At 35.9% G+C, this 27,739-nt stretch overlaps 1 protein-coding gene across 6 annotated transcripts in view; it reads right to left on the bottom strand.

The window, feature by feature from the left end:
• Positions 1-27,739, bottom strand: part of LOC118907977 (peptidyl-prolyl cis-trans isomerase FKBP5-like) — a 124,751-nt gene that overhangs the window by 96,712 nt on the left and 300 nt on the right. For 3 of the 6 annotated variants that reach the window (XR_008994278.1, XM_057493724.1, XM_057493728.1), the window contains exon 2: positions 27,351-27,524. The exons of 1 other annotated variant lie outside the window; for it this stretch is intronic. The gene's annotated coding sequence lies outside the window, so the exon portion shown is untranslated. Of the gene's footprint in view, positions 1-27,285; positions 27,525-27,739 lie in introns of those variants that run through there. 2 more of the 6 variants (XM_057493726.1, XM_057493727.1) reach the window with 2 other exon arrangements.

Here is a 27,739-nt window from a genome sequence, read left to right as displayed (position 1 = left end):
AAAGAGTTGATACCTCGCCTACTCAAACTATTCCAAACAGTGAAAAGGAAAGAAAGCTTTCAAATGCATTCTACAAGGCCAACATTACCCTGGTACCAAAACCTGAAAAGGACACTACAAAATAATGAAAATTACAGACCAATATCCCTGATGAACATACATGCAAAATCCTCAACAAAATATTAGTAAATTGAATTTAAAAATACATTTAAAAGATCATTCACCACAATCAAGCAGGATTTATCCCAGGGATGCAAGGATGGTTCAATATCTACAAATCAATAAATCTGATACACCACACTAACAAAAAGAAAAACAAAAATCATATGATTGTCTCAATAGATGCTGAAAAAGCATTTGACAAAGTTCAACATCCATTCATGGTAAAACTCTTAATAAAGTGGGCATAGAGGGCATATACTGCAACATTAAATAAAGGCTATATATGACAAACACACAGCTAACACTACACTCAATAGCAAAAAGCTGAAAGCTTTTCCTCTAAGATCAAGAACAAGACAAGGATGCCCATTCTCACCATTTTTAGTCAACATAGTCCTAAAAGTTCTAGGCACAGCAATCAGACAAGAAAAAGAAATAAAAGGCATCCAAACTATTAAGGAAAAAAGTAAAACTGTCACTATTTGCAAATGACATGATACTATATATAGAAGACCCTAAAGACTCCACCAAAAGACTATTAGAGTAAATGAATTCAGTGAAGTCACAGGGTACAAAATTAACGTACAGTAATCAGTTGCATTTCTACATACAAATAAAGAACTAGCAGAAAGAGAAATTAAGAAAACAATCCCATTTACAACTACATAAAAAAAATAGAATTCCTAGGAATAAATCTAACCAAAAAGTGAAAGACCTGTACTCTGAAAACTATAAAACATTGATTAAAGAAACTGAAGGTAACATAAATGGAAAGCTATTTCATGCTCATGAATAGAAAGAATATTGTTAAAATGGACATACTGACCAAAGCAATCTATAGATTCAATGCAATCCCTATCAAAATACCAATGACATTTTACACTGAACTAGAGCAAATAATCCTAAAATGGGTACGGAACCACAAAAAAACCCCAAATAGCCAAAGTAATCTTGAGAGAGAAGAACAAAGCTGGAGGTATCATGCACTCTGATTTCAAACTATACTGTAAGGCTACAGTAATCAAAACAGTATGGTACTTGCACAAGAACAGACACAGAGATAAATGGAAAAGAATGGAGAGCCAGAAAAAAACCCATGCTTATATGGTCAATTCATATATGACAAAGGAGGCAAGAATATACAATGGGGAAAAGATAGTCTCTTCAAAAAATGATGTTGGGAAAACTAGACAGTTATGTGCAAGAGATTGAACCTGGATCATTGTCTTATACTATGCACAAAAGTAACTCAAAATGGATCAAAAATCTAAACATAAAACCTGAAACCATAAAACTCCTAGAAAAAAACACAGGCAGTAGGCTCTTGAACATTAACATTAGGAATTTTTCTCTGAATATGTCTTCCCAAACAAGGGATACAGAATCAAAAACAAACAAGTGGAATTACCTCAAACTAAAAGGGTTTTGCACAGCAAAGCAAATCATGAACAAAACAAAAAGGCAACCTCCCATATGGGAGAATACATTTACAAATGATATATCTGATAAAGGGCTAATATCCAGAATATAAAGAAGTCATACAACTCAACACACACACACACAAAAAAAACTGATTAAAAAATGGGCCGAGAAATTAAATAGACATTATTCCAAAGAAGTCATACACATAGCTAAGACACACATGAAAAGATGCTCAACATCACTAATAATCAAGAAAATGCAAATCAAAACTACAATCAGCTGTCATCTCACACCAGTTAGAATGGCCAGATTCAACAAGACAAAAAGTGAGAAGTGTTGGTGAGGATGTGGAGAAAAGGGAACCCTCCTACACTGCTGGTGGGACTGTAAACTGGTGCAGCCAATACAGAAGGCTGTATGGAGGTTTCGCAAAGAACTAGAATTAGAGATACCATATAACCCAACAATTCCACCTCTGGAAATCTACCTGAAGAAAACGAAATTACCAATTCAAAAAGATACATGCACTCGTATATATAGCACAACATTATTTACAATAGCCTAGATATGGTAGCAACCTAAGTGTCCATCAATAGATGAATGGATAAAGATGTGGTGCACACACACACAGTGGAATATTATTCAGCCATGAAAAACAAAGATCTTGCCATTTGCAAGAACATGGATGGACCTAGAGGGTATTATGCTAAGTGAAATAAGTCAAAGCGGAATACTTTATGGTTTCATTTATATGTGGAATTTGAAAAACAAACTAACAAACAAAACAGAAATAGACTCATAAGTACAGAGAACAGACAGTTAACATGGTAGTAGTGGGAACAGGTGAAACAGATAGAGATAAAGAGGTACAAACTTCAAATTATAAAATAATTTAGTAACAGATGGAAGAATAGCACAGGGAATATAGCTCATAATTTTGTAATATCTTTGGTGAGAGATGGTAACTACACTTACAGTGAACATTTAGTATGTACATAATTGATGAGTCACTAAATTGTTAATCTGAAACCAATATGATATTGTATATAAACTATCTTTTAATTTAAAAAGAAAGTTTTTTTTTAAAAGGATTTCAGTTACTAGTTTATCACAGATGCTCCTTATCAGACTGAGGACATTCTCTTCTACTCCTAGTTTGTTGAGTTTTATCAGCAATGCATGTTGGCTTTTGTTAAATGCTTTTTCTGCATCTCCTGAAATGATCATATGGTTTTTCCTTTGTTAACATGGTACTGTAGTCTCCTCTTATCTGCAGGGGATACATTCTAAATCCCACAGTAGATCCTTGAAACCACAGGTAATACCAAACCCTATATATATATATATATATATATATATATATATATATTTATATACACACACACACAATGTTTTTTCCTACATTACACGCCTATGATAAGGTTTAATTTATAAATTAGGTATAGTAAGAGATTAACAATAAAAAAGTTACATATATTTAAAACATACTACTATATATATATATAACATACTGTAATAAAAGTTATGTGACTGTGGTCTCAAAAGTATCTTACTGTACTGTATTCTTGTCATGATGTGACATGATAAAATACCTATGTGATAAGATGAAGGGAGGTAAATGACACAGGCATTGTGATGTAGTGTTATTCTATTACTGATTCTCTGACAATATGTCAGAAGAAGATCATCTGCTTATGGACATGACTGACTTCAGGTAACTGAAACCATGGAGAGAAAAACTATGGATAAGGTGGACAGTACTGTACATGACATTGATTTTCCAATGTTAAACCAACCTTGCAGTCCTGGGACAAATCCCATTTGGCCCTTTTATTTTATGCTTTTTATATGTTGTTTGAGTCAATTTGCTAAAATTTTGTTAAGAATTTTACAAGTATATTCATGAGGGATATTGGTCTGTAATTTTATTTTCTTGCAATGTATTTGTCTGGTTTTAGGATCAGGATAATACCACTGTCATAGAATGAGTTAAGAAGTATTCTCTTCTCACCAATTTTATGGAGCAATTTGTGTAAAATTGATATTATGAGTTCCTAAAATGTCTGGTAGAATTCATCAAGGTGGTCATCTGGGCCCAGATTTTACTGTCGGGGCATTCAATTTCCTTAACAGATATAGGATTATTCACATTATTCATTCCATCTTGAGTGAGCTTTGGTGTTTTGTGTCCTTCAAGGAATTTGCCTGTTTCATCTAAGTGTCTCATGTATTGGTGTAAAGTAATTCGTATCATTCTCTTATTTATCCTTTTAATCATTTTCGGATCTGCAGTTTTACCAACTCTTTCACTCCTGATACTGGTAACTTTGTGCCTTCTCTTTTCCCTGACCTACCAGTCTAGAAGTTTATCGATTTTACTGGTCTTCTTAAAGACCCATCTTTCAATTTCATTGTCTTCTCTACTGTTTTTCTGTTTTCCTATTTCACTGGTTTTTAACTTCAATCGTTAACTCATTTCTTCTGCTTTGGATTAAATTTTCTCCTTTTTCTAGTTTCTTGCAATGAAAGCAGAGACACTGGTTTGCAACCTTACTTCTTCTATAATACAGCCAGTAGTGCTACGAATTTTCCTGAGTGCTTTTATTAGCTACATCCCACAAATTCTAAATTCATCTTTGACTCGTAAGTTTCTTAAAAATCTGTTAGTTTCTAAATATTTAGGAATTTTTCAGATGTCTTTCTGTTATTAATTTAAAATTTAATTCTCTTATGGTCAGATGACATGCTTTTTATAATTTAAGTAATTTTAAATTTACTGGAACTATTTTATAGACAAAAACTGCAGTCCAAGTAAATTTCTGTGTACAACTGAACAGAATGTATATTCTGCTGTACAGGGTAGATGTCATATAAACATCAATTAGGTCAATGGGTTGACAGTATTGTTCAAATCTTCTAAATCATTACTTTTTTAATTTTTGGTCTACTTGTTTTATCTGTTATTAAGAAAGAAGGCACTGAAATATCCAACTATAATCATGGATCTTTTTCTCTCTTCAGTTCCTTTAGTTGCTGATCCATGTATTTTGAAGCTGTTATTTAGATGGATAAGTATTTAGGACTATAATTCTACTTTTTGACCATTTTTAACATTATGAAAAGACCCTCTTTATTCCTGGTAATATTATTTGCTCTAAGATCTAGTTTGTCTGAAATCACTTATTTCAACTTTCTTCATTACTATTAGCAAGGACTATCCTTTACTGACCGTTTTACATTTACTCTATTTGCATTTTCTTTTATTCATGTATTAATTTTTTGTTTCCCCAGTTTGCTAAGATTTATTTTTAGCACTCAAATAAGATAGCATTTTTATTATTTTCTTTTCACTCTTTTTTAAATTAAGGTATCATTTATATACACTCTTATGAAGGTTTCACAAAAAAAGATATGTCACTACATTCACCCTTATTATCGAGACTCCCACCACACCCCATTGCAGTCACTACCATCAGTGTAGGAAGATGCCAGAGTCCCTACTTGTCTTCTCTGTGCTACACAGTATTCCCCTTAACCCCCCACACACCATGGGCACTAATAATCATACCCCACAAATGGCTTTTCTCTCCCACCCCTCCCCTTTGGTAACTGCTAGTCCCTTCTTGGGGTCTCTGAGTCTGCTGCTATTTTGTTCCTTCAGGTATGCTTTGTTATACACCACAAATGAGGAAAATAATTTGATACTTGTCTTTCTCTGCCTGGCTTATTTCACTGAGCATAATACTCTCTAGCTCCATGCATGTTGTTTCAAATGGAAGGATTTGTTTCTTTCTTATGGCTGAATAACATCTCATTGTGCATATGTACCACATCTTTATCCATTCATCTACTGATGGACACTTAGGTTGCTTCCATTTCTTCGCTATTGTAAATAGTGCTGCGATAAACATAGGGGTGCATCTATCTTTTTCAAACTGGGCTGCTGCATTCTTAGGGTAAATTCCTAGAAGTGGAATTCCTGGGTCAAATGGTATGTCTATTTTGAGCTTTTTGAGGAACCTCCGTACTGCTTTCCACAATGGTTGAATTCCCACCAGCAGTGTAGGAGGGTTCCCCTTTCTCCACAACCTCACCAACATTTGTTGTTGTTTGTCTTTTGGATGGCAGCCATCCTTACTGGTGTGAGGTGATATCTCACTGTGGTTTTAATTTGCATTCCTCTGATAACTAGCGATGTGGAGCATCTATTCATGTGTCTGTTGGCCATCTGAATTTCTTCTTTGGAGAACTGTCTGCTCATCTCCTCTACCCATTTTTTAATTGGATTATTTGTTTTTTGTTTGTTGAGGTGCGTGAACTCTTTATATATTTTGGATGTCAAGCCTTTATCAGACCTGTCATTTACGAATATATTCTCCCATTCTGTAGGATACCTTTTTGTTCTATTGATGGTGTCCTTTGCTGTACAGAAGCTATTCAGCTTGATGTAGTCCCACTTGTTCATTTTTGCTTTTGTTTTCCTTGCCTGGGGAGATATGTTCATGAGGAAGTCGCTCATGTTTATTTCCAAGAGATTTTTGCCTGTTTTTTCCTAAGAGTTTTACGGTTTCATGACTTACATTCAGGTCTTTGATCCCTAACGAATTTACTCTTATGTATGGGGTTAGACAGTGATCCAGTTTCATTCTCTTACATGTAGCTGTCCAGTTTTGCCAGCACCATCTGTTGAAGAGACTGTCCTTTCCCCATTGTATGTCCATGGCTCCCTTATCATACATTAATTGACCACATATGTTTGGGTTAATGTCTGGAGTCTCTATTCTGTTCCACTGGTCTGTGGCTCTTTTCTTGTGCCAGTATCAAATTGTCTTGATTACTATGGCTTTGTAGTAGAGCCTGAAGTTGGGGAGTGAGATCCCCCCCACTTTATTCTTCTTTCTCAGGATTGCTTTGGCTATTCGGGGTCTTTGGTGTTTCCATATGAATTTTTGAACTATTTGTTCCAATTCATTGAAGAATGCTGTTGGTAATTTCATAGGGATTGCATCAACTCTGTATATTGCTTTGGACAGGATGGCCATTTTGACAATATTAATTCTTCCTAGCCAAGAGCATGTGATGAGTTTCCATTTGTTAGTGTCCTCTTTAATTTCTCTTAAGAGTGTCTTATAGTTTTCAGGGTATAGGTCTTTCACTTCTTTGGTTAGGTTTAGTCCTAGGTAGTTTATTCTTTTTGATGCAATTGTGAATGGAATTATTTTCCTGATTTCTGTTTCTACTGGTTCATTGTTAGTGTATAGGAAAGCCACAGATTTCTGTGTGTTAATTTTGTATCCTGCAACTTTGCTGTATTCCGATATCAGTTCTGGTAGTTTTGGAGTGGAGTCTTTAGGGTTTTTTATGTGCAATATCATGTCATCTGCAAATAGAGACAGTTTAACTTCTTCTTTACCAATCTGGATTCCTTGTATTTCTTTGTTTTGACTAATTGCCATGGCTAGGACCTCCAGTACTATGTTAAATAACAGTGGGGAGAGTGGGCATCCCTGTCTTGTTCCCCATCTCAGAGGAAAAGCTTTCAGCTTCTCGCTGTTCAGTATGATGTTAGCTGTGGGTTTGTCATATATGGCCTTTATTATGTTGAGGTACTTGACCTCTATATCCATTTTGCTGAGAGTTTTTATCATGAATGGATGTTGAATTTTGTCGAATGCTTTTTCAGCATCTATGGAGATGATCATGTGGTTTTTGTCCTTCTTTTTGTTGATGTGGTGGATGACGTTGATGGATTTTCAAATGTTGTACCATCCTTGCATCCCTGGGATGAATCCCACTTGGTCATGGTGTATGATCCTCTTGATGTATTTTTGAATTCGGTTTGCTAATATTTTGTTGAGTATTTTTGCATCTACGTTCATCAGGGATATTGGTCTGGAGTTTTCTTTTTTGGTGGGGTCTTTGCCTGGTTTTGGTATTAGGGTGATGCTGGCTTCACAGAATGAGCTTGGGAGTATTCCCTCCTCTTCTATTTTTTGGAAAACTTTAAGAAGAATGGGTATTATGTCTTCTCTGTATGTCTGATAAAATTCCAAGGTAAATCCATCTGGCCTGAGGGTTTTGTTCTTGGGTAGTTTTTTGATTACCGCTTCAATTTATTTGCTCGTAATTGGTTTGTTTAAGTTTTGTGTTTCCTTGGTCAGTCTTGGAAGGTTGTATTTTTCTAGGAAGTTGTCCATTTCTTCTAGGTTTTCCAGCTTGTCAGCATATAGGTTTTCATAGTAGTCTCTAATGATTCTTTGTATTTCTGTGGAGTCTGTCGTGATTTTTCCTTTCTCATTTTTGATTCTGTTGATGTATGTTGATTCTCTTTTTCTCTTAATAAGTTTGGCTAGAGGCTTATCTATTTTGTTAATTTTCTCAAAGAACCAGCTTTTGGTTTCATTAATTTTTTTCTATTGTTTAATTCTTCTCCATTTTGTAGATATCTTCTCTGATCTTTATTATGTCCCTCCTTCTGCTGACTTTGGGCTTCATTTGTTCTTCTTTTTCAATTTCGATAATTGTGACATTATACTATTCATTTGGGATTGTTCTTCCTTCTTTAAGTATGCCTGGATTGCTATATACTTTCCTCTTAAGACTGCTTTTGCTGCGTCCCACAGAAGTTGGGGCTTTGTGTTGTTGTTGTCATTTGTTTCCATATATTCCTTGATCTCTATTTTAATTTGTTCATTGATCCATTGATTATTTAGGAGCACATTATTAACCCTCTATGTGTTTGTAAGCCTTTTTGCTTTCTTTGTATAATTTATTTCTAGTTTTATACCTTTGTGGTCTGAAAAGTTGGTTGGTAGAATTTCAGTGTTTTTTAATTTACTGAGGCTCTTTTTGTGCCTAGTATGTGGTCTATTCTGGAGAATGTTCCATGTGCACTTGAGAGGAATGTGTATCGTGTTGCTTTTGGATGTAGAGTTCTATAGATGTCTATTAGATCCATCTTTCTAGTGTGTTGTTCCATGCCTCCATGTCCTTACTTATTTTCTGTCTGGTGGATCTATCCTTTGGAGTGAGCAGTGTGTTGAAGTCTCCTAAAATGAATGCACTGCATTCTATTTCCTCCTTTAATTCTGTTAGTATTTGTTTCACATATGCTGGTGCTCCTGTATTGGGTGCATATATATTTATAACGGTTATATCCTGTTGTTGGACTGAGCCGTTTATCATTATGTAATGTCCTTCTTTATCTCTTGTTACTTTCTTTGTTTTGAAGTCTATTTTGTCTGACACTAGTACTGCAACACCTGCTTTTTTCTCCCTGTTGTTTGCATGAAATATCTTTTTCCATCCCTTGACTTTTAGTCTGTGCATGTCTTTGGGTTTGAGGTGAGTCTCTTGTAAGCAGCATATAGATGGGTCTTGCTTTTTTATCCATTCTATTACTCTGTCTTTTGATTGGTGCATTCAGTCCATTTACATTTAGGGTGATTATTGAAAGATATGTACTTCTTGCCATTGCAGGCTTTAGAATTCATGGTTACCAAAGGTCCAAGGTTAGCTTCTTTAGTATCTTACTGTCTAACTTAACTTGCTTATTGAGCTATTATAAACACTGGTGATTCTTTATTTCTCTCCCTTCTTATTCCTCCTCCTCCATTCTTTATATGTTGGGTGTTTTATTCTGTGCTCTTTTGTGTTTCCTTTAACTGCCTTTGTGGGTAGTTGATTTTATTTTTTGCCTTTAGTTAGTATTTGGTTGGTCTGCTCTCTTTGCTGTGATTTTATTTTCTCTGGTGACATCTATTTAGCCTTAGGTGTGCTCCCATCTAGAGCAGACCCTCTAAATGTAGAGGTGGTTTGTGGGAGGCAAATTCCCTCAGCTTTTGCTTGTCTGGGAATTGTTTAATCCCTCCTTCATATTTAAATGGTAATCATGCTGGATACAGTATTCTTGGTTCAAGGCCCTTCTGTTTCATTGCATTCAATATATCATTCCATTCTCTTCTGGCCTGTAAGGTTTCTGTTGAGAAGGCCGATGATAGCCTGATGGGTTTTCCTTTGTAGGTGACCTTTTTTCTCTCTCTGGATGCCTTTAATACTCTGTCCTTGTCATTGATCTTTGCCATTTTAATTATTATGTGTCTTGGTGTTTTCCTCCTTGGGTCCCTTCTGTTGGGAGTTCTGTGTCCTTCTGTGGTCTGAGCGACTATTTCCTCCCCCATTTTGTGGAAGTTTTCAGCAATTATTTCTCCAAAGACACTTTCTATCCCTTTTTCTCTCTCTTCTTCTTCTGGTACCCCTATAATGTGGATATTGTTCCATTTGGATTGGTCACACAGTTCTCTGAATAGTCTCATTCCTGGAGATCCCTTTATCTTTCTCTCCGTCAGCTTTTCTGCATTCCTGTTCTCTGATTTCTATTCCATTAACAGCGTCTTGCACCTCGTCCACTCTGCTTTTAAGTCCTTCCCGAGACTGTTTTATTTCTGTATTCTCCCTCCCAACTTTATCCGTTAGCTCTTGCATTTTTCTCTGCAGCTCCATCAGCATGGTTATGACCTTCAGTTTGAATTCTTTTACAGGAATATTGGTTAAATCTATCTCCCCAGGTTCCCTCGCAGGGGATGTCTGGGTTATTCTTGTCTGTATCAAATTCTTCTGCGTTTTTTATCGCGATAGAAGTAATCATAGGCAGTTGGCGCATGTGTCAGCTGAGAGAACAAAGTCCCTTCCTGCTTGCCTCTTGCCTTTCCTTCCTATGAGAACGGCAATCCCTAGTGGCTTGTACTGGGCAGCTGCACACTGACGGGGCCTCTGAGTCTGGCCCGGGCGGCTGCAGGGGAGGCTCTGCATGGCTGCTGTGGGCGTGGCCGGTCTCAGGCTGCTGCTCTGCTATGGCGGGGCCGCACTGGAGGGGTAACGGGCAGGAGGCTGTTTATTGCCTTGAGGGGCCTCAGAGCTGTGCTGCCGCCCAGTGTGTTAGGGCGCCCGGAGTTCCCCAGGATTCCCAGCTGCTGGGCTCAGTGTGCTGGGACGCTCCTGTCCAGCTGTGAGACCCCTGCCCCTTTAAAACTTTCAAAAGGCACTTGATTTCCTTTTGTCCCAGGAGCACCGTCTGTGGGAAGTTCAGAGAGTTACACACTTTGTATATATATATATGGCTATCTCTGAAATTATTTCCTATTGCTGTTCCTCTTGCTCTGCTTCGCTATGCTGGCCTTCTGTCTGTATTCTCCAGTGCACCTCTCCTCAAGGCTTTTGCACATGCTGTTCCCTCTGACTGGAACCCTTCCCCCAGGTAGTCACATTAGTTACTCCCTCACTTCCTTCAGATCTCTGTTCAAATACTTTATCAGTGACAACTTCCCTATTGCCCCATATAAAAGAACAACAAACACCAGCAATTGGCCGTCCCATTTCTCCCCTTTCACTTACCAACTGGCACATATATTTATGTATATATGCGAATGTAAGTTCCATGAAGGATCCTCTCAATAACTCTATGATACAGGAAATGTTACAGCCATTTCCAGATGGTAAAATAAAGGGGCTTGAGATTGCTAGTGAACTAGAATGACTCCTAAGCCTGCACTCTACCATTTCATATACTGACTCCCTAGTAGTGTCACAAGTTCGTACTTTTATATATAAGATCTAGATCATTTCCTGTACATAGGCTCCATCCTGACAAGCACTAATTAATTCCACTCTAAATTCAAACTCTTTCTAAAAAGATATGGATTCTTACCATATTATTAGCCCAGTTTCAAAAGCCAGGGAATACTTTTTATATGATCAATTAAAATATACAAGATATCTGGACTTCTGTCTCTCCAACAATAAGCTGTATTTTTTCTTGTTTAAGACCCATAGATATGAAAACAAGATGAAAAGATTTTATGAAACTAAAAGGAACATAGCATATGACACCAAAATTACCTTTCCAAGAACTTTTTTCAAGTATACTATTCAAGTTCAAAATATAATTCACTGGGACACACATCTCACCACCATGGAGTCTGACCTGGTGGCAGCCATAGACTCCACTTCAAGAAGCCACAGGAGGCAGGCCAGGTGGGAGACCCCAAGCACAGTACCCCTAAAGTTCCGGGCCAGTCAGAGGCAAGAACAGCTAATAACTGAAAGCATGACCACAGCCGCGGCTGCTCCTCAGACTCCAGCAGCAGCAGCTCCAGGGACTCGGGCAAGGAGATAATGCACGAAAGCACACTGGGCAAGGCCAAGAAGAAGGAAGAGAAGGGGAAGAAGAAAGGGGCACTCCACTGACGGGCCTGGACGGGGCTCATTAAACCTTCTCTGGGGCGGGGTGGTGGTGGTGGTGGTTAAAATTCACTCCATATTTCAAATAACCATCAAAATTTTCTGAGGTATCACTACCAAAGGAAGAACATGGACTCTACCTGGAAAACTTCCCACAAATATAGTATCATATGTAGAGTACAAGAATGAAAATGAGACCTCAGTAACATTTCTCCTGATTCTTTTCTTACTCCTCAGATTAATTTCCTTTCCTGATTCTCCTTTCACCCCATCCCCCATTATCGAGAGTACCCCTTTTCAACATGTAGTTCTCAATCAACAGCTTTTCCCAGTCAACAACTTGATACCGGAAGTAATAGAAATTACTTATCTATCCTTAACTTCAACTACTTCTATTATAGTCAAATCTAGTTATAAATTCTCCCTCTTCCACTCGCCAGTTTCTGATCTCTCTTGAATCACCTGACTACAGATACTTCAGGACTCTTTACATCCTTACATTTTAAAAGAAAATAAGCTTTTTCCAAAATTAGCCCTTTCTCTATTTACTTCATTATCTGTATTATTTGGCTATTCTCCTATGTTTACAACTTTAATATAGTTTTTCTCCATTTAATCAACAGGACTTGCCAATTGTTTACTGTTCCCTACTATCTTATTTTCCAGTTCCATAGCTAACACCATATTCTCTGTTTTCTTGATTGCCTTCCTGAATTACCACAGTTCTCCAGCTGACCTTCCTACTTCCAGCCTACTAACTCACTTCCATTCATTCTATACATAAATGTCAGTAAAGTCTCTTTCATACAATACACTACACAATTCAAGGACTTTAGCTCCCCAGCACAACAAACCCAAATTTCTCAAACCAGCATTCAGGACCTCCTACCACTTCAGACTGTCACTACTAAATATTTATCTTAAACAATCTAAGACAAACCCCAGAAAACCAACATCTTGATCTTCCATATCTGAATCAGAGCAATACAGAGATCAATAGAGAACACCTTCCACTTGACTTCAATTACTTACATCAGGCAATGAGAATACATTACTTAATCTATTATCTTCTGAACATCTCAAATTGCTATGAGAAGGATTCATTTTCAAAAGTTGCCCCTTCTAATCCACAAAATGAATATAGATACCAGAAAACAACACCTCAAATCATTTGTGAGAGTACAAAGAGGGAAAATATTTTTAAGGGTGAATTTGCCAGTATCAATAAAAAGTTTAAGTGAAAATATCCTTTAGCCCAGCAATATCACTTCCAGGAAATCACCTATAGATATTCTCATAGAAGCAAACAAAATTATATGCAGAAGGATATTAAACACAACATTGTGGTAATGGTTTTAAAAATGGGATACATTTGAAATTTCCTTACTGGACTGTTGTTATATATCTGCACAATGGAATATTATGCAGTGATTAAAAATAAAGAGGCAGCTGTATATTAATTGACATGGAAACATGTTTAAAGAATGGGAAAAAGAGCAAATTCTAAAACAACGCACATTATATTGTTTGTATAAGGAAAATGAATATACACTTGTAAACACAAGAAAATATCTAGAAAAAATATATACCAAACCATATTTGGTAGCTAATTCTGGAGAATGGGGTTCAGGGGAAGAAACAAGGATTTTCACTTTTTGGAGTGTGTGTGTATACACATACATATCTAACTGTAAAAAAATAGTTTATTAAATTTTCATTTAAGAAAAAAGGAGGAGTACAGCAAAGACTCTTAACTTTGGGTGAATATAACTGATCCTGATTATCCACAGTATAGGAAATAGGAGTTACTCAAAATGCTTAATGAGAACCATCCACTCATTCAACAATTATTTATGGAACACTTACTATGTGTCAGGCATTACGCCTGATGATACTGACATAATGGTGAACAAGAATGACCTAACCCATGCTCCCAAAGAGCATACAAAAAGGGTTTTGGTTTCCCTTTTTACAGTTTCCCCTGTAAGAATCACTCTAACTTACAGGTCTGTATTCTCATTATGACTATTATACCTATGGTTTCCCATAAAGCAGATACAAACTAACAATAATTCTATCAAACAAAAACAAAGACTTAAAAATTAACTCCTATTCCTACATAATTTTAAAAGTTATTAGAAGCACAATTAATGGAAAGAACAGTTCAACAAGTACCCTTTCAAATAAACAAATAAGAAGTAACCTGGATGTTAAATGAAGTTTAAGGGTAATTAAGAACATTCAGAGAAGGAAAAATGTTCTAGAAAAAATTTTTTTCACTAATTTATTATGTTTACTTAATTTTTCTACAATGAACATGTATTATATAATAAGTAAAGCTGCTCTTGAAAAGAACACTATTGCAACAACAAATTAGCTACTGCATAAAATTCAACTCCTGATCCCATTATACCAGCCCCTTTATTGTCTGGCCTTATTGAGACTCCTTGTTTTGTCAGCCTGAACCCATTTCCCCTGCTGCTAGAACAGCATTCTGGGATTTCTTACAGGGGAACCACTGCTCCTCACCTCCTGGGGTGGACCCAATTCCCCAGTCTTTGCCAGTCAGCGCTTTCTATCCCCTTGGCCACCACAACAGTTCCATGGCGAAGACATGACCCTAACAGATCCAAACCACAATCAATCCTGAAAAGAGGGTAATTTAAGTGAGGCTATCAAAATGATTATAATATACTGACATATTTATTGTAATACAGCTAAAATTTCTAAAAAGAACTTTGTAATAGAATTTTCATTTACTATGGCAGTGAAATAGGCATTAATTACCTTTTGTTGAAATATACAACAAAAAATGAAGAGCAACAAAAATACATTAGAAAATTTCCATTTCTAAGAAACTGTTAAAATTTCATGCTTGACTCAAAGAGTAAGAATGTTGAATCATATCCTGTTAAAACAACTAAGTATAGAAAACAATAAGAAAATAAAGGTTATCAGGCATATATGTTAATCACATCTCCCCTGAGAAATTTTTTAAGTTCAAAGATAAAGACTCGTATGAGTAGAATAGTATGAGGCACCCAAAATGCCAGCATACTTTAAAAACACTTGAGATACATTTATTTTAAATAATTGTGGTAAAAAAATCATTTTATTTTCAACACTAAGTACTCTATAGAGTATAGTAATAAATTACAGGGAAAAAAAGTTCAACTTAATATGAGAAAGTAAAACTTAACCATCAGGTTTCCTAAGAGTAAAATAGGCTATCTTGTAAAACAGGGACCTCTCCTCTGAAACTCAACTAAAACCAAAACTCTAATTCTCTGAAAACAAGACATCCTTGAAGAATTCAACAGATGTGCCAGCTGTTTCATTTCTTGAAAGTGTATAGCTGAACACATAAATAATCTGTTGCTTTTTTTTCCTAGCATTGCACAATGTTCCTGGCCTACAAAGCACATATTGTATCTATTATCATAATTAAGCATTTGACAGCAGTTACAAGAATCTGTAATATTCGTCTCCAACTAAATGCATATATAAATTTTTCTGTCTTCAAATGGCCATGGATTTCAGTAGTTAAGTATCATATATATTTTTTCCACAAAGTCTAAATACAATACATTTCCTGAACTTTCAGCTTTCAGTTTCCTGTTCGTCAATGGCTACAACTCCAGAGGCAATACATAAACACACCCCAGCCATGGTATTTCCACTTTTCACAACAGTGGACATGAACTTAATATGACCAAATATAACTATGATACATAGAACTGGTATACAGCAGCTAACATAGCAATAGCAGTCATTTAATAATTCACAAAAATGGAAATACAAATTTATTACTTACATAAGAATCAAAGTGACAAAAACCAATTATCTCTTTCTCAACATTCAAGAATTGCAGGGCTTACATACACCTAAGGAAGCCAAATACAAAACAAGTTGCAGATCATAAGAGAAAAAAAATCTTTCTCTCTTCAGAAAAATGAAGACAGGAAAAAGAAAACAAACCAAGGGAAATATAAATAAGTGATCTGATACGACGCACTGAGGACATGGAAATTTTTTTTTTGTACAGATCTGTGTGGATTATACAATGCAACTTCAGTGTTTGAAAATGATAAAGAAAAATTAGTATTTTAGTAAAATGAATTTAGTCCAGAAGCCCACCTTTTTTTTTAAAGGACTATGCCTATATGAGCAGAGGTCTGGGATATCTCTGTGGAACCCATGCCATTCTCTCTTTAATCATGGGAAATAATACAGAACATGATTACCAGTTGCAAAATGATTTCATGATGAAACTGTGCTTAAAGTGACTAAAAAGTATTCATACACCATGAAAATTTTCAAAGTGCAGGGAGGGCATCTTGCCAAAGTTAAAACAATATATTTAAAAGGAAGAAAAATGGTGCGATACCATGATTAGGAACTGACATTATATATGAGAAATAATTACCTGCTCTGTAAAAAGGGAAGGGAGTATTTACTGACCAAGTAGAGTGATGAGACGCTAAGGTTAAGGCTTTGTGGGTATTGTATCATACCACATCTAGGTAGGAAAACAGTTTAGAAGAAAACAATGTGTAAATAAGTTCCTCACCATTGTATGTGGCACATATTAAAATGTTAAGAGACTTACGCTGATGGACAGTGACTGTAATGGGGTAGTGGTGGGGACTTGATAACGGGGGGAATCTAGTAACCACAATATTGCTCATGTGACTGTATATTAATAATACCATAATAAAAAATAATAACAATAAATAAAATAAAATATTAAGAGACTGAGGAAGATGTATACATAGAGACTACTGCTAGAAATATAGGGTTGAGGACTGTGAGATGAAAAGTCCAACAGCTCCCAACTTTTAATATTAATCTTACCATCCCATCAACTACTGTATAAAATAACCTGAGTTCCACCATGATAGAAACAAAAAGTCCACTTGCTTTGAGAATGTTATATATGTTTACAACACCGTTATATTTATAACTCTAAAAATGAAAGAAAGAAATCCTTTTATTCTTAAAGCAAATTTTGGAGTGTTGCTTTTAAATATTACTTGAAGAACAGCAATACTCATCCAAGAAATGTAATCATGGCTTCTCATTAAGAAGGGTGAAATATTATCACATTATTCCTGGTAGTACAATTTTTTTTTATATTGGCATTTAATAGCTATAGTAGAAAAATTATTGGTAGTACTACTGTAATTCCCACCCACATGGTTAAGAATCACATTAGGATGACAGTAAGAACACTGCCCTACTTTAGCTTGAAAATGTACAGGCCTGCTCATTAGTATTAGCTCTGGATCTTAAGCATGTGACTTAATTTTGTCTGAACCTCAACATCCTCATCTGTAAAACAAGATGGCTGGACTAAGGATATTTCTCTCCCTTCCTCTCTTTCTCCCTCTTCTGGCCCTTTCCACTTTATAGCTTTGGTGATTTAGGATCTCGACTGGGTTTTTGAGAACAGACAGGAAAACAGTAGCAGAACCCAACAACTTTGGAGAAAAAGAACAAGGATTATGTAAATAACTAGAATACAAAGAGAAAAAGAGAAAGCCAAAAACACATGCATACAAAAAGAAATGGATAAATTAAAGAGGCACAATGGTTCAGAATAAAAAATCATGAGCTCCAGTATCAAAATTACCTTGAATAGAAGTTTTAGTTACACTGAAATCAGGATAGATAGTGAGCAATGCTAGAGCTACAGACTTAAAAGTGTTATCTATAACATACAAGAATGCTTCACAAATAACCCAAGAAATCCTCCCAAGTTCCCTCAGTACTAGAAAGATGTCATACTCCCTGGCTTACCCATTCATAATTATGCCTCATGTAATCACCCACTATTTTCCAATAGGTTATTCCCTCCAGCCCATTTGGTTTCATCATTTCAAATAAACTTAGGATATCTCCCCTTCATTATCACTCAATGTTCTATCTGAAATGCATTCTCCCATCTCTCAACTTACAATAATAATTTATCATGTTCTAATCATGTCTGAGCACCCTCTAAATGCTTGACATGTATTAACTCATTTAATTCTCCCAACAATCCTAAGAAGGAGGTTAAGTAACCTATGATTACACAATAGCAGACCCAGGGTTCCAATACGGGCAGTCTGGCTCCAGGAAGCCTGTCCTCTTAACTTGCTAACTAGTCCTTCAAAGCTCAGGTCAAGTTCTGCCATCTTCCTAAAGGTGTCATCTGCTTAGCAATTCTACTGCCTCTTGAGTCCTTTAGTAAACCACTCATTTGCCACTTACCACTGGACCTAGGTGGTTACTTTTCTTTCATGCATGTGTTCTATCTTTTCTAACAGGATTTTGTCTTATTTATTGTGGCACCTCTACTGAGAACCTAACAGAACTTAATATCAGGAACACAAAAGTACTTATTAATGAAACCAAAGTGGTACTTAACATTTATTGAAAACACATACCAGGCTCTGGGCTAAGTGCTTTATACACATTGTTTAATTTAATTCTCACAACAACCCTGAGGTGAATATTAATTAATATTACCCCTCTCCAATATTAAAGGTGAGGAAACTGGGCTTAGAGAAGGTAAATATCTTTCTTGTCCAATATAACAAAGTGGTAGTGGTAGTCCTACTCAAGTCTTAAGGGTCTACACCTTACTCTGTTAATCTCCAGCGTACCACAAAACACCTTGAAGAAAGACTCAGTCCTGACAATTCAGTTCAACCAGCACTTACTCTGCAGCACTACACTGAACACTAAGGAACCAAAATTAAGGGTGCAGATACTGCCCTCAAGAAATTCAGATTCAGAGCCAAACTTTAGTATCAATGGCAGAGTCACCATCATCGACTTAAGAGATATTTTAACTTGTATTTTAAATCAACATACCAAAATAATCCTTAGAAACCCTCTTCTACACCATCCCTTCTCCCTTCAGGCTTGCCCACTCCCTCTGCCCTACAACTCATCTCTCTAGTTTTTATATTAAAATTAAAAGGGTACCATTAATCAACTACTGGCTATTAGGACTAAATTTAATTCTGTGATAGCTCAGACTCAAGCGTCTATTTGATGAATCCCATGCCTATAATAAAACAGAAAAAAAGCAGTAGCAAGAAGGACAAAAATAGGAGTATGAAAGTCACACTGTAAAGCATAGATGGTAAGAAAAAGCAAGAAAAGCAGGAAAACAGACACAAACAGAAGGCGAAAGTAAGAGACCAGAATAAATTCAGTGGAAAGACATGGATAAATGAAGACACTAAAATTTAACTCATTTTATGAATGCTGACTCATTTATTTTCCTAATCTCTACAGGAAACTAAAAAAATACATATATGAAATATCCACTGAAAAACCTTTAACCAGGAACAGTATATAAATTAGGAGTGTTTTTCTGAGCAACCACTCCTTTTAGAATTTTAGAGCTGCAGAGACTTTAAAACACTATCTAATCCAACCAATTCATTTTACAACTAAAATAAGGCTCAGGAAGGTTAAATAATTTAAACTTGCCCAAGATCATGTAGCTACTTAGTAGCATCCCTCCTGAATCTCATCCCAATGTCTAGTCTTACTTTTTAGGAAGCAGGCTTCCTTGGAATTGAGTATTTTTCTCCTCCATTTTTCATTCTCAATAACCATTAAATTAATTGCTGCATAAGCATCTCAGAGTCTCCACATTATTCCTAGTTGCCATAAAAGAAAATAATCAGATATTCTGGATTATCTAAAACAATATAGAATCTCATTCTCTTATTACCAAAGTCAGTAATCTTAAATTGGGTCTTGGTTCCTTCCTACCAGGAGGAAATTCAAACATTTCCCAGAAGAGTAGAAAGAAGAAAGATCTCCATAAACTGACTAAAAGCCAACCAAGTTAATAAACTACAAATTCATTTGGAAGGAAATCAGCCCCAAGACCCCTGAAGGCTGGATGACAGATAGTGAGACATGCAATGGGTATCACTTATTTTCCCCTTTCTATTTTATATATTCTCAAATATCCTCAGGCGCCTGTATTTCTAACAAGCGTCAATTCCAGGAGCCTGTAAAGAAATGAAAAGTAATGAAATATATTACCACATCACTTTCAGCAAAGGTGACTTTTTGATGGGAACTATCTTGGCCAGGAAATATGGAACAAGGGATAAAAGACTTTTAAGGTAAACCCAGAGACCTGTACTTTTAGCCATAAAAACATCAGGAAGTCCTTAAAATGTGTTACATACACTCAGTATTTCCTCTACTGCAAAGTATTTGCAGATATTCTGGGCTGGAAGGAACTCATCCTGGGCTATTCCTATGGTCCAGGAAAGTCTTCCGTTTACACACCCCTTGATAAACTGGGTCCTGCCAGTCACTACTCACCAGGTTATCAGAGCTGAGTGACTTGGAAATACATAATACGTTGGTTTTAACATAATGATTACCTAGAGACTTTAAAATTATGTGTCTGCCTATAATGCTGACTGAAGCCTTCTCTGGAAGTAAAGAAAATGTCTTGTTTTACTTTAGGAACACAGCTTAACTTCGATCGTGAGAAGTTCATTATAGATTAAAGGCAACTTCCTGCTTTAAAATGTTGATCAAAGTAGGAAGACTGTAGTAGAAATAAAAAGGATAAAAAGATACATTATAAAGTTAGAAACAAAATGATTTTAACGACTCACTTGAGCTTAAGAAGAAAAGGGAGAGTAAAAACGACCAGTAAGAATAATGGAGTCATTTAACAGCTAAAAAGGAAAGGGGAGAAGGTAAGTGTTTTTTGCCTGGGGGCTGGGGGGTGGTGGGGTGTGTAGCTGCTTCAGAATGGTATTTAAACATATTGTGTTTCAAGATATAGGTGAAATTTGGGGCCTCAAGTTTGAAAGACCTCAAATTTAGACAGAGATACAGATTTGGGGACCCAAAAGTACAGCAGTGATTTAAGTTTTGAGAGAAAGAAAGGGCAACAGAAAAACTTTTACACAACAGAAATTCTCAGATACTACACCGTGAAGATAATTTAACTTACCAGATGAATTTATTCTATAGATATAGAATACATGGCCTAATTTACTCTAAATGAAAAGTTAAAAAAAATCAATCTTTCTTTTCCAGGCTATGAATTGACAGAAAGATGCTAAGGATAAATATATATATGGTTTCATAATTTGTTCAAAGTCAAATTAGTCTACGACCTAGAACACACTGCTTAAGTTTTTCTATTTACAGCAAAATGAGAAAATGAGAGAAAAAAATGAGAGAAAAAAATGAGAGAAAAATCTAGTGCACCAATACTACTACTATTTTACAATAGTTGTGAAATTCAACAGTTTTAAAAGCTGTTAACAAAATGCTGGTAATAAACCTGGAGTTTTAACATGAAGGTTTACTATACTATTCTCTCTAGTTTTGAATAGTATGAAATGTCTCTAATAAAAAGCCTAAAAAAGGCTACCTACAGATATTTTAAAAATTCTATCTACAGTTTATTTAAAGCTTGACAACTCCAAACAAAATTCTAACAGATAAAAAATCTTTCATATAATGTTTTGTTCATTCTCAGTAGACCAAGTAAGTCTTAATGTGCGTGAAAGGAAGAAAAGACCATGTCTATCATTTCAGAGGAACATATGTTAAATGGAAAAAGTCCTTTTATCTGTGTTGGTTGATGTTGAGTATTTGTCAATTTTCTGTTCAATGAACTTACAATTTTTGTTGAAGAAAAATATATTCTGTATAGCCATATAAAATAAACATATGGTTTTGACTAGTAAAGGCAAAATAAACATTTATTCCCAGTATTAATGATTGATTTGCTCAACTTGCTGGTTAGTCCTATTCAAATATCTTCCACTCTAGTAAATAAATAAACATAGATGCAAATAAATAAAATAGATGCAAAAAAATTTTTAATGGACCAATATCTGTAAATTATACCTAATCATAAATTGTAGAGAATACATATGTAAAATTATATGAAACAGAAAAACTGAATGTTCTTAACAATCATTATAGTTTATGCTATGATTTAAATAGATATAATCTAAATCAAATCACTCTCCTGAGACTATGGCAGCAGTAAAACTGAGAGAGAGCAACAAATTCACTACTTGGATTGATCACTTACTGATAACCAAAAATAGTTTAAATGGTTTACAAGCACCAATCTTACCCTATGATAAACAGCACCACCCAAGAATAACAATCAGATTTGTTTGCCTCCTCTTCATTTGATAAGTTGTAAGACAGTAAAGACTGTACATGTCTGTGCAAAACCTAGCAAACTGTAGGTGTACAGCTCCTAACAGGAATAATCACCACCTTCAATTTCCAGAAAACTATTGCTAGCTATCAATCTCATTTCCTAGGTGACATGCATAGGATAACAAAATAAAGCAAGGCTTCCTTGCTGGCAGTTCTACCTTTCAGGATCCTATTTCTTCTAACAGAATTATGTCATCATGGAATTTGATGCAGCATAAATACATATACGTAGAGACAAAAGGCAGTAAGTGATCCTCTTTTTCTACTACATTGTTAAATTGAAGCACTGTTTAATTCTGAATTGAGGTATTTGACTTTTTGCAGATAAGATCACTTCGTTCAACAAATTTTTGTAGCTTTTTCCCTATTAAAGTAAAAATTGCACACCATAAAATGCACAGATGATAAGTATTCAGCTCAGTAAGTTTGAACAACTGTATACTCCAACAACTGGTGAACCTAGACCTTCCTTGAACTAGTCTTCTGAGTTTTATGTAAGTTAAAAATTGTGTGAAAATAAAAATTACTTAAAAAGTGTATGCTGGAATTACCATCACTCAAATCAAGCTACAAAATATTTCCATTTCCCTAGAAATTTCCCTTTTGCCCCTTTCCAGTCAACCACAGCCCTTACCCAGAAACCACTGTCCTGATTTCTACCACCACACCTAAGTTTTGCCTGTTCTTGTATTTTCTTTATAAATGACATCATGAAGCACTTACTTGTAGCTGGCTTCTCTTAGGCTAAAACGTCTGAGATTAATTATGCTGTTATATGAATCAGTAGTTCATTTCAAATGTGAAAAAAGCTACTTATGAACATTTGTATCAGTCTTTTCTTGGACATGTATATATTTTATTCCTGTTGGTACAGTAAGATTTCATTTAAAAAAAGAATAGGTTTCACATATAAATAAAGCATATATATATGTTATAGTTATATGCTGTATATATATAGTTATATATAAAATGCAAATATATATATGTGTGAGTGTGTGTATAAATACATAGACAGATGAACAGATTCTGAGAAGGCCACCTAGGACCAACAAAGATATTTTAAAAGAACTTACAAAGTTCATAGTGAAAATAAATCTAAGATGGGAAAGATGATTATCTCAATTTTTCTTAATAAGTATTATATTATGACCTAAGAATAATTCAAAAGACTAATTTTTCTCTCCACGTAAGTTACCCTGTTCCGCTTCAATGAAATACCTTCTTCTCATAGAAAATCCTCTTTCCAAACTAGAATTTCAAAACATTTAATGTTACCGTCCATCACATCATAATTCTTTATGCTAGGGACAAAACACAAGATATGTGTTATGACTACAAGATTTTATTTTATTGTCTCGCTTTAAAAAGAAATTATTTCATTTGTTAATATTTAACATGGGTAAAGACCATTCCATCCTCATTCTGAATATATTCTGAAAAGGACTCCATTGCTCGGATATTTTCTCCATTCAAAAAAAGTAATTTACTACAACATTAAGTCTGTGAGAGAGAGGCATTTTGACTTTCAAGTTCCACTGTATAATTTCCAACTGACATTAGAGGAGGTTCTTTAATTTCCAGAGATAAGAATATTAAGAAACATAAACACAAATCAAATTTTTGCAGAGATCTGTTTGAAAAATCCCAACCTGCTTTTAATAATCAGGTGATCATTTTCAGGACTGGCTCCTCATTTAACATCATCTTTAAATTGCCAAGATGGAGGCAGAATGCCACAAAGCGTTCTGGAAATTTACTATTGCCTGGTTCAGGAAGGATCTGCAACTACAAAAGGGAGAAACAACCACTTCTAGCCTTCGATCTTTCTACATCTTTTTTTCCTCCTTTCAAAAAGTGAAAAATTTCATACATACAATAAAAACGCAGTATATCTGAAATCTTAAAAAACATTCTCGGCATTTTTTTCCCTAACTTTCACAGATATAAAACAAAAAACCCATTATTTCACTCTGAAAATGCATCATTTTCATTTTTTTAATAACTATCTTTTTCTAAAAGAAAATAGCCTTGATTAACTAAATGTTACAAAACTGACAGCAGCTCCAAATAGCTACAATCCCAACTTTCAATATCTTTTTGCTTGATTGTTTTGGAGAACTAAAATAAAATTTTACTCTTATTTTGTCAATGTTTTTGTTCTAGACCAGCGTAGAAAACAGGTACAATAAATGTATAGCCCCATACTCCCTCTGGTGGTCCCTCACTCTCATTAACCAGATGTTTTTCAAAAGACTGGAATACTACATTCAGAATAAAATAAACTTGCCCTATTTAAGGATTATAGTCTTACATGTATAAAATTCAGCCATGTACAGGCAATTTTCATCATAACAAACTGATGTACAAATTGTGATGTACAAGTTATTTTGAGTACTTGAATTCCCGTGTTTCAAATATTGCTAAAATATCCTTAAGGAGTAACCTGTTAACTACACAGATTACAGATACGTGGTTAAATAAGGCTGTATCTAAATTATCTTAACCTGTCTCGTTTGGCAAAACCATCTTGTACACAATAAACATCTCATTTGCAAATTAAATCACATTTAAGTGGCTACTGTTTTTAAATCAAAAGTTATGTGATTTACATACCAACATCCACCTAGTCTCTGATGCTTGTAGATTTAATTTTCTTTACACTTTTGGGGATATAATGTCAGGTTAAAAATGCATTGTAGAAAAATCCAAAAATGTAAAATAATGAAAAACAAGATCTAAGTATAATCAGCTAGGTTAGAAGTTCAGATAGTTTCAGAATTACAAAACGTAAATATTTAATTGTTCAGCATTAAATAATTACAAAATGTACCAAAACATGTACAATACAGATTCTTCTTTAGGAATTGTGAAAAATTATATTAAAGGCCTTTAAAGGTTATTCTTAATATCAGGTATTACAAGCATATTACTGTTAAATAAAGCAGTCTAACAGTGTCATTTGATTTCTGTTCGAATATAGCTATTTTTTGTGGCTTTATTCATTCAGAAATCTTTGCTCACCCCAAACTGAAAAGGAGCCACACCTGAGGTTAAATAACAAAAACCCTCTCCCAATATTTACTTAGTGCATGTGAGAATTCAGCTGTTAATTAATTTTAAAGCTGAAATTGGTTCATAATTTTATAATATGGTCTACCACAAGTTAAAGTGGCCAAAAATCAGTAAATAAAATATCTAAAAACTGAATCTGAAAGTGAGCTCTTAATTAAAAGGCATTTTTATAGTTAAAGTTCCTAAGATACACTTTTTGTAAATAAAACTATGAAATATAATTTTATGATGTGGTATATTTATCTTAGGATAAAATTAATAAAACTTTAATTACACATAATAAAATATATTCCTATCTCTACTTTAAAGAGAAACTATATAAATTAAGCAAAACAATGAGCCCCAGTCATAAGATTCCTCACAACTATTTATATAGAACAAAACCCACTCCACATGAGGACGAGTCACTGTTCAGCTAATCTACCCTCACTGCGCATCAAAAGCCAACTCAACTTTTAATAGCCGTAGCTTCTGCAACTACACAGAGAGTATGTTTTCTTCTGCAGATTAATTCGTTCTAACCTAAGAAACCTTTAGGAAACTAAATAACCCAAAGTATATATTCTTTTCCAACCCAAGAATAAACAGAAAATTGAAAATTTAAATAGCTAATCCAATATTTTAAGTTTTTCATGTTGAAATGGTTAAAATTGATGTTTTAAAAAGAAATTCACCCAAAACTCCTACATAACTAAAAAAAAAAATTCCCATAACAAAAAAAATTAAAGACTCAGAAACATACTTGTTTTGTTAAAAATGTTGGAAAGGCAAAGACCACGTAACAAATAAGCCTGTTTTAAAGAATAAAACATTTTATCAGACCATCTTTGATGATCTTTTTGAACCCAAATAGTCACAACTAGCCAATTGGGTAAAGAGTTCAGCTTTAAATGATACTATTAGTTAACTAGATAAATAAGTAACATTAACATTCAATGAAACACTGGCATAATTAAATCAAAATCACAACTTTGTTCCTTAAGATGTTAAACCTCTATCTCAAGTATAAATCATAACCAAATACGGATAAAAAACAATTCACATTAGGAAAAAAAACTGAGTAAACTAAATCAAGTGTTTCCCACAAATGTCAATCACCTTCATTTAAAAAGATTTATTTTTTAAACACATTTTACAATAATTATATTTCTAAAATATAAAATAAATATATTTTAAATTATTATGTGTTATTTTCAAATATATTTTTCCTATAGATGCCCTGAATTGGTCAGGGCCATAACTGCATATTGGTAAGTGGAGGTCAGACGGGAAAGAAATAAACAGAAAATGCTAAGCAGAAGTATGACAAAAATTTCCCGCCAAAGGAAGAATTTTTTTCATGTCTGTCCTTGAATTTTGATTCAAATACCAAGAGAAAAGGCTACTATAATTCTCTAAAGTAGAAACCCTTTGGCGGCGGAGGGAGGCAGAATTCCACAGACTATTAAAAATACTTAACCGAAGTATGCCTTAACTTTTCCCTTGTCTACAATCTAACAAAATGGAAAGACAATGAAAACAAACACTACGGTCTACCCTCTGAGAGGCAAAGAAAGCTCCCATTCAACGCTAAGCCTTATTCGGCTGGAAAACATACTCCTGAAAAATAAGTCCAACACCACGAGCTCAAACTACTTGATGCAGAATTTCTGAAAGGCGGCCAAACGTTGTACACGCTGTCCTGAGCCACACTGAAGGCTATCTAGAGTTCTGCATTCTCCATTTACAACTTGCTTACTGTGCTTTCGCCACCACTGCAGAACTGATTTTTTTAAATGAAGACTAAAATGTTCCTCCTGCCTTGTCGAACAAAAAGAAAACAATCTACACGCTGAGCCCACCACCACCACCCCATGGCTTTTCGTCAGTACTGACTGGGTTTGAGTCCTATGTTTCACCAGCACACCTTTTTAGACATCAATAAGGGGGAAGGCATTGTGCCGCTGAGTAAAGGAGCCCTAAAGCAAGTTTTCACTGGCGTTTACCTGGCACCTGTCAGAACTGCGCTGCGCTGACACCCTCCCAGAGCGCCTGAGAGCGAGGATGTCGTTCCCGGTCACTTGTCCCATGGCGACAGGTGAAGGCGGTGAACGCGCACCTATACCCACCGCCCCGGGAGTGCAAACCGAAAGCGAGGAGCGCAGCGGCGAGGCCCTCCGCTCTCCTCACCCTCCACGGGCCCACCAGGTGAGCGACGCTGCATCGCGCACGCGGCATCCCGGCGCCCGGCTCACCGCGGCTCGACTTCTCCCGCCGCCCGGGCCCCGGAAGACGAAGTTTGTCTCTCGCCGGCGGCGGCGGCTGCTGCTCACGCGCCGCCCGGCTCGCTCTCCGCGGGTCCCGCCGCCTGCTCCAGGCGACCCCGGTCCAGCGTGCCGGGGGCTGCCGGCCGAGGCCGGAGCCGGGACCTGTCACCCCGGGCGGGAAACAAAAGCCGGTGAGGACGAGCGGGCGCGACAGGCCTCGCCTCCGCGAGGGGGAGCGCGGCGGGAGCGGGGGCGGGGGCGGCTCCCGTAGCCGCCGGGCTCCGGGTCTCCCGGAGGGGACGTCAGCCCCGCCCCGGCGAGGCGCGGAGGAGCCCGGCGGTGGGGCTGGGGGTCCATCGCGCTCTCCTGAAGCTTCC

The sequence above is a fragment of the Manis pentadactyla genome, chromosome 16 (assembly GCF_030020395.1).
Source record: "Manis pentadactyla isolate mManPen7 chromosome 16, mManPen7.hap1, whole genome shotgun sequence".
NCBI lineage: Eukaryota > Metazoa > Chordata > Mammalia > Pholidota > Manidae > Manis > Manis pentadactyla.
The sequence above is the reverse complement of the archived record's forward strand: the minus strand, read 5'-3'. Positions and strand labels throughout refer to the sequence as shown.